The sequence below is a fragment of the Bos indicus genome, chromosome 9, assembly GCF_029378745.1.
Source record: "Bos indicus isolate NIAB-ARS_2022 breed Sahiwal x Tharparkar chromosome 9, NIAB-ARS_B.indTharparkar_mat_pri_1.0, whole genome shotgun sequence".
In the NCBI taxonomy this organism is placed as follows: Eukaryota; Metazoa; Chordata; class Mammalia; order Artiodactyla; family Bovidae; genus Bos; species Bos indicus.
The window spans coordinates 103,595,184-103,601,755 of NC_091768.1; the positions used below are offsets into that span (position 1 = coordinate 103,595,184).

At 53.8% G+C, this 6,572-nt stretch overlaps 1 long non-coding RNA gene across 1 annotated transcript; it reads right to left on the bottom strand.

Annotated features, from left to right (window-relative positions):
• Positions 1–4,020: 4,020 nt before the first annotated feature.
• Positions 4,021–5,563, bottom strand: LOC139185000 (uncharacterized). Its single transcript, XR_011568599.1, has 3 exons — positions 5,307–5,563; positions 4,913–5,161; positions 4,021–4,686 (listed from the first exon to the last, which is right to left on the bottom strand). It is a non-coding gene; the product is annotated as an uncharacterized lncRNA (long non-coding RNA).
• Between the last annotated feature and the right edge of the window lie 1,009 nt (positions 5,564–6,572).

The window sequence follows — 6,572 nt, forward strand, 5'->3', positions numbered from 1 at the left end:
TGAAAGTCTGAGCAGACAGCAAGCCCAAAGGAACAGCCCATGCCAAGACAGAGAGCCAAGGTGAAATTGCCATGTACCCGGTGGGGCATCAGCGGTGCAGCCTGGGGGACGCCCGGTGACACAGGCAGGAGCAGGAGGAGACTCTGTTATCCAAAGAACACTTGAAAGTCATGTATTCAAAGGAATTTTTTAATGATTTCCCAAAGTCTGAGAAAGAAAACAGGGCACTGGGAAGTCTAATTTGTTACAAATGATCAGGGTTAGACCGCCAAGAGTTTCTAACATCAGGGAGCGTGAAGGACGCGTGAGCCTGGTTCTGTGCACTGCTGGCAGGGGTCCAGTCCACCAGGACGTGGCTGTGATCGTCTTTGGTGGTCTGAGTGAGTGAAAGTCCTGACCAAGGCGAGAGAAGAGTGGGTGTGCTCACAAGACGTGCCCGGAGCTGGGTCCCAGGACACAAGCCCTGAGGGTTCATCTTACTCTGCACCACATCCCGTCTCCACAACGTGCCTGACCACCGTCGCTGCATGGGCAGAGGGCCTTGGAGAAGATGGCTGAGAGGGAACTGTGCCCTAGGACCATACAGACGTCACGTCCTGAATCAGGCTGTTGCAGTGGACGGGGCCACGCTGAGGTTCATCCCCCTGAGGGGTCTGCCGATGCCTGGGAGGTGGCTCAGGCCTTGGGGACGGGGCTGCAGGATCAGTGTCCAGGGCAGAGCAGGTCCCTCACAGAGGTGTGGAGCTGGTGGTGGTAGGAAGTGGGGACCAAGCCACCACCTGCCCTCTGGGGTTGGAAGTAAGGTCAGGAGGGTGGGAGTGCAAGGCCGCCGTGAGTTTTAAGGGACTGAAAGGACCCTAGAAACGCTTGTTGCCAAGAGTAATGTGTAAAAGGAGGACCATGACACTGGTTATATGAGCGGACACCAGACCGTAAGTGTTTGGAGCTGTCTGCTGGGGTTCCTGGCACCCCTGAGCCCCCAGAGGGCATGGAGGGCGTGTTCTAATCCTGAAGTCAGTGCAGGGCGAAGGGGACGTGGCAGCCTTGCCACCCGCCCAGTTGCACTAAAGTGGAAAGAGGTCGGTTTTAAGTTGCAAAATGAGTTAAGAAGAGGCAAATCCCCAGCAATTTTGTCTGGCCAAATTATACTTTTAGACTCATGCCTATAACTTTATATTTTAAAAGCTCACATTATTTTATAATCTCCTGAAAATACATCATCTTGCTATTTGTTTTTAAAACCTCATCTGGAACTTTTCATAGTATTTAAACACCGCCCCCCCCCCCCCCAACCTTGGATAAATAAAGTAATGTCATCCCGTAAAGACCAACTACTGAATCATTTTTAGACGCCTCCTTGAGAAGCAGTTTTTAGGGTAGGAGGGTTGCACTGCTGCCCCCTGAAGAGCGAGGCCAGGCTGCCGTGGGCTCCGGAGTGCATGTTGCTACAGGCCTCAGAGGCTCCTGGTGTCAGCCCGGGCTGGGGAGGCACACGCCGGGCTCCGGGACGGGGCTCACAGAGCTGAGGGTCGTGTCCATGGGATACAGCCCAAACCCAAGTCTTCTGAGGCCAAAGCACCACGGCCTCGGCCGTCCTTGGAAAGGGCAGGGGTGTGGGCAGCCCCGACCCCACCACCACCCGCACCCACGGCCCCTGCTTCCCTCCGTCACCAACCCAGCCTCTGCGTGATCTGGAATCCCATTCTCTCCATGGACAGTTGTACAGAACCCACACATTCCTTTCTTCTGTGTTTCTTCTCCAGGGTCGTTGGTGCTGTGAGCCATGGAAATGGCTCTTGTGCTAGTCCCCAGGCCTGGGAGTGTCACAGACAGTGTCCCCAGCAGCTGCGACCCGCCCCAGGAGGCCCCACCTCTGCCCACCGTGCCCCTAGCCCCACGGCCCTGGCCATCCTCTCCTCCACGTTGTCGCTGGATGGCACCAAATACCCGCAGGACCTCAGCACTGGCCATCACCAGGCCACTGTCCCAATGGAGGGCACCTCTACTGAAAGCCTCCGGATCAGCACAATGGTTCTGTCCTTCACCCCAGGGTGTGCCTCCGGGACGTTTCCTCATCACCATCAACAGAGAGAGGAGGGACGAGACACACGTAAGTTTCATACACCTTAAAAGACGGGTGGCCCCCCGCAGTCCTATAGATCCAAATATCGGGGTGATGGTAAACGAAACGAGATGCTCTCGGGGTGGCTCTAAGCCAGTGCTTGACGAGGTTAATGTCACGTGATCCTCTCGACCAGCCCACGGAGCCCACACTTTCAAAGATCTTTTAAAGGAGAGCTGTACCCAGCCTCCCAGGGCCTCGACGAGGGTGAAAGCACTGCCAGCTCAGGACACCCCTGGATGCCAGCGCCTCGGTCACACATGTTTCTTCATTGTCAGGACCGTCCCTGAAGCCACACAGTGGTCAGTGGCCGAGTCGGGCCAGCAGGCTCAGCTCCCCTTCACACTGGAGCCCAGAGCAGGAAGCACCAGATTGCAGCCTCCGATGCCCTTGTGCTTTTTATTTTCCACCTGAAAACTTTGGTCTTGTGAACAATGGATGATAAAAATAGCTCGCATATTTCCTTTCTGTGGGAATATATATATATCTCCCCCAGTCTTTGGAAGTGGTGTAGCAACATGCTCAGGACCTCCAGTGCTGTGGTCAGGCTCCCTGAGGTCAGATCTAGGTCTACCAGCTCATCTCATCACCTGCATTGGAGTCCATTTATTCGTCTGTAAAACCGACATAACGGCTGCTCTGGGCAGTGGAGGCGATATAACTGCCCCAGGGCACTCGTACGAAGTCAGGTACACAGTCGTCGTTTAGTTGCTCAGTCTTGTTCAACTCTTGGCAACGTCATGGACTACAGCCCTGCAGGCTCCTCCGTCCACGGGATTCTCCAGGCAAGAATACTGGAGTGGTTTCCATGCCCTCCTCCAGGGGATCTTCCCAATCCAGGGATCGAACCCACGTCTCCCACATTGGCAGGTGGATTCTTTACCACTGAGCCACCAGGGAAGTCCCAGGTACACAGTAGGTGCTCCATAAATGTTGGCTACAAGTACTTGTTTTCAACTGAACTTTGCAAAGATCACCCTCTGTGTACTGTTCCAGATGCCCAGTGAGAATACTGCCCTTTAAACACTATTTGGTGATGCTGACCTAACAGGACTCTTTCTCCATCAGGTAAGAACGACTGTATACATCAGCCGAGTTTCTGTTGCCCCGTCAGCTGCCACGCCTCTGTGGGGACTTTCCTCTGGGTCGTGTCTGTCTGATGCTGTCCACTTGTCATCCGGCAGAGGTTCCAGCTGAGAGAAGACAGCAGCAGGCATAGAGACGAATGAGTACAATTTCAGATGTTTCTGAAGTGAGAAATCGGGGCCACAGCGGAAAAGACCACTGTGTTCCTGAAATTTGGTGTCAAAATGTATTCTGATGAGGCTGTTGAGTTTCAGGGAAAAAGAAAGAGCACTTCACATGTGCATCCATGTCTTAGGAGAAGGCTATGACCAGATTGGCCTCCAGGGTTTGTGCCTCAACTCTGACACCAAACACTGGAATCTGCAGCTTTGTTCCAGCCACGTTTCTCCTCCAGCACAATGACACTGCCGGCAGATGACAGCTCCATGTCTGCGCCGGGTCCAGGGCAACACGGATGCGGGGTACACGGCTCTCCTCCTGAGCACCCTGCAGCCGCCATCTCCTCCACCAGCCCCGCTTCCCTGCAGGGACCCAGGCCCTGCCCCTCCTCAGGGCTACCCCAATTCTCCCCTTCCCCTCCCACAGCCCTAAGACTGCTGTAAGCAGGTGGTGAGCATTTGGAAAAGCTTCTAAAACAAGCAGAAGAGGAAGAGAATTGAAATTAAAAATCAAACCGCTCTGAAAGCCCATGGCAGGCGAGCAGTCACCATGACACAAATGAAGGAACAAACAAATGGATGGACAAGAGCAGAAAGTGTCACTGAGTCTCTCCTGGTCCGTGGACACACAATGCACATTTCTTTAAATGTCATCTTTTCTGCTTCTAATTAGTTGTGCATAGTTTAATGACTATCACATTGCATCATATACAGCAGATCCTTTCTGGGCAAAGCCTTCATGGGAGCAAAAGGAAACACTGAGGCCAATAAATCAGTTTATGCTGGATAAAAACTATGAGAGCAAAGCCTTTGGAGCTCTCGTCAGCCGGCGGGAAGGGTCAGAACGCGCAGGGTCAGAGCCTCGGAGAGCATGGCCCTGCCTCACGCTGGCCCCCTGCCTGCAGACCCCCCGCCTGCCAGAGACAAGGACTGCTGCCTTATTGCTCAGACTCTCCTCTGGGCCAGCGAGGAAGATGAGCTCGGGAGGAGGATGCCAGCGCCCCCAGAGTTAAGATCATGTGATTGGCTTTCAGAGACACTGACTCCCTGTCATTTAATTAAAGCAGAAATGAAGACTTGAGCACTTGAGAATCTTGGGCATTTTAGCCAACAGATTTATCTCACAGAAGATGATTTCCAAAGCAGCAAATGCCTGCTCGTTCTAGAAAGAATGTGTCCTGCGGAGACAGAAAGCACGTGGGCTTCAGAGCATGTTCGTCCCATGGGCCCTGCGCTCAGCACCGTGCTCAGGGCGACACACCGCCTTGTGGGTGGGGGTCGGGAAACAAGGTTCCCAACCCAGCAGGAAGCGCTCAGGCCCTGTGAACAAAGAGTGTTCTGTATCACTTTCTGGGCAATTTCTGAACAGTCTCACCTACAGGTGGAGATTGTCTTTAACTGACAGTGTTCTTGGCAACACAGACTGTTCTTGATAAACTGCACCAGGAAACCCCCACGGAGAGGGAGGGGGCGGTGTGGACAGACCCACGGCAGCGATGCAGGACAGGTCAAGTGCACCCGTAGGCGTGCTCGGGACGTGCCTCACCATAACGCCGGCGTCACGGTGACTAACACAGCGGTGCCCTGGTGCAAACGTCCACTTGTTCACCCGTCTGCTCAGCCCCCAAATGTCTCCTCCTCATCATGGACAGCGGGCTCTCTGCTGGATCTGTCAGCTCATGGGCACGACAGCCACTCTCCCAGCGTCTCTGCAGTGACTGTCTGAGGTTCTCTTCACCCCAGCCGGGGCCCCAACATAACCTGGGGATCAGCGATCGTGCTGGACTTTGGGCCCCTAAACAAGAATAAATCTGCATATCTTCCATCCATTGGCAGTTAAAGTTTAGTCTCAAAACAGATCTCTTTCTACAACTGACAAGAAACACAGACCCTGGGCTCCTGCCTCGAAAATGGAGAAGAGGTGAGTAAAGGCTCCTTACTTTTGGAAGAAACTCGATGGCTTTGTGACCCGGAGCGATGCTGGGGAACAGGATGCCCGCCTGCTGGCTGGGACGCCTGGGGAGTGTGGTCCCTGCTGAATGGACGTGGGTGTGGCCCCCCTTCCTCTGCTCCTGCCTCTGTGAGACCCCCATTCCTGTGTGTGCACGTGTGATCTGACCTCACAGGAACCCGGAGCCCAAGGGCCACCTCACTTGTTCTCAGGAGACCGTGCGCTGGGACTCCACCCACTGCAAGCTCCGGGGGGCGGGGCTTGGGCACTTAGCTCCACCCACCTCAGGGGGCGGGGCCTGTGGGGAGGGGGCGGTCCTCTCCCCAGTGCCTGTCAGTCACAGCTGTCGGCAAACGAACAAGACCTGGGTCCCAGCGTTTCAGCGCCCTGACTGGTCTAGGAGCCCCTGGGCCCCAGCCGGACAAAGCCAGCGCCGTCCTTCTGTTGAGGCCAAAAGCACTTAAACCTAGTGTTTGCTGAGTCTTAGTGGCTCTTCTTTCTCTGTGCAAACAGCATAACAGTATTTTGAAATATATTTGAAAGGGGATGATAGTAGTTAGTAGTGATTTTTAACATATTTGCAAAATAGGAAAGGTTGCACCTATTTGCAATGAATAAGGAGAAATGAGAGAAATTCAGTGCATCCTGGGATCTCTGCTGGCCTCTTGGGATTTGGGAATTTTCATTCCACTGTTCCACTAGGTGTAAATAGCCTGGTGCTGACTGATCACTCACGGAAAACATGGACGTTCAGAGAGACTCCATCGGTGATGACATACAGAAAGATTGCTTGTTGCATGCGGTTCTGTGCATGATGCCAAAGGTGTTTTATTAGGGTAATCTCAGAGCCTGCAGGTCTGTGGGCTGAGGTCTCGGAGCTTCAGTCAAGCCCTGGGTACAAAAGGCTGAGAAGGAGGAGACAGGTTAGAAGCAGGAGACCAGGGCGTCTTGGGTCCACCTCTCACGTAGGTGGGGTCAGGCGAGCCCTGAACCAACTCGAGCATCCCCGTGGGACCGTGAAATAGACTTCCTTGGCAAAACTAACAAAGCTACATCACACAGTTGTGTTGAGGTGAAGTAAGATACTTGAGGGAAGTTATAGTTCCTCCCGTGTGGCTCGTGCCTGGGGGTCTTGTCCACACTCCTGATGCTGGTCTCTGGTACCCACAGACACCTAGGGTACCTGCAGACTCTAGGAAGATGACCTCTTAGTGAGAGTTGACCTTTCTTCCCCTTTTCACAAGGAAATGCAGTG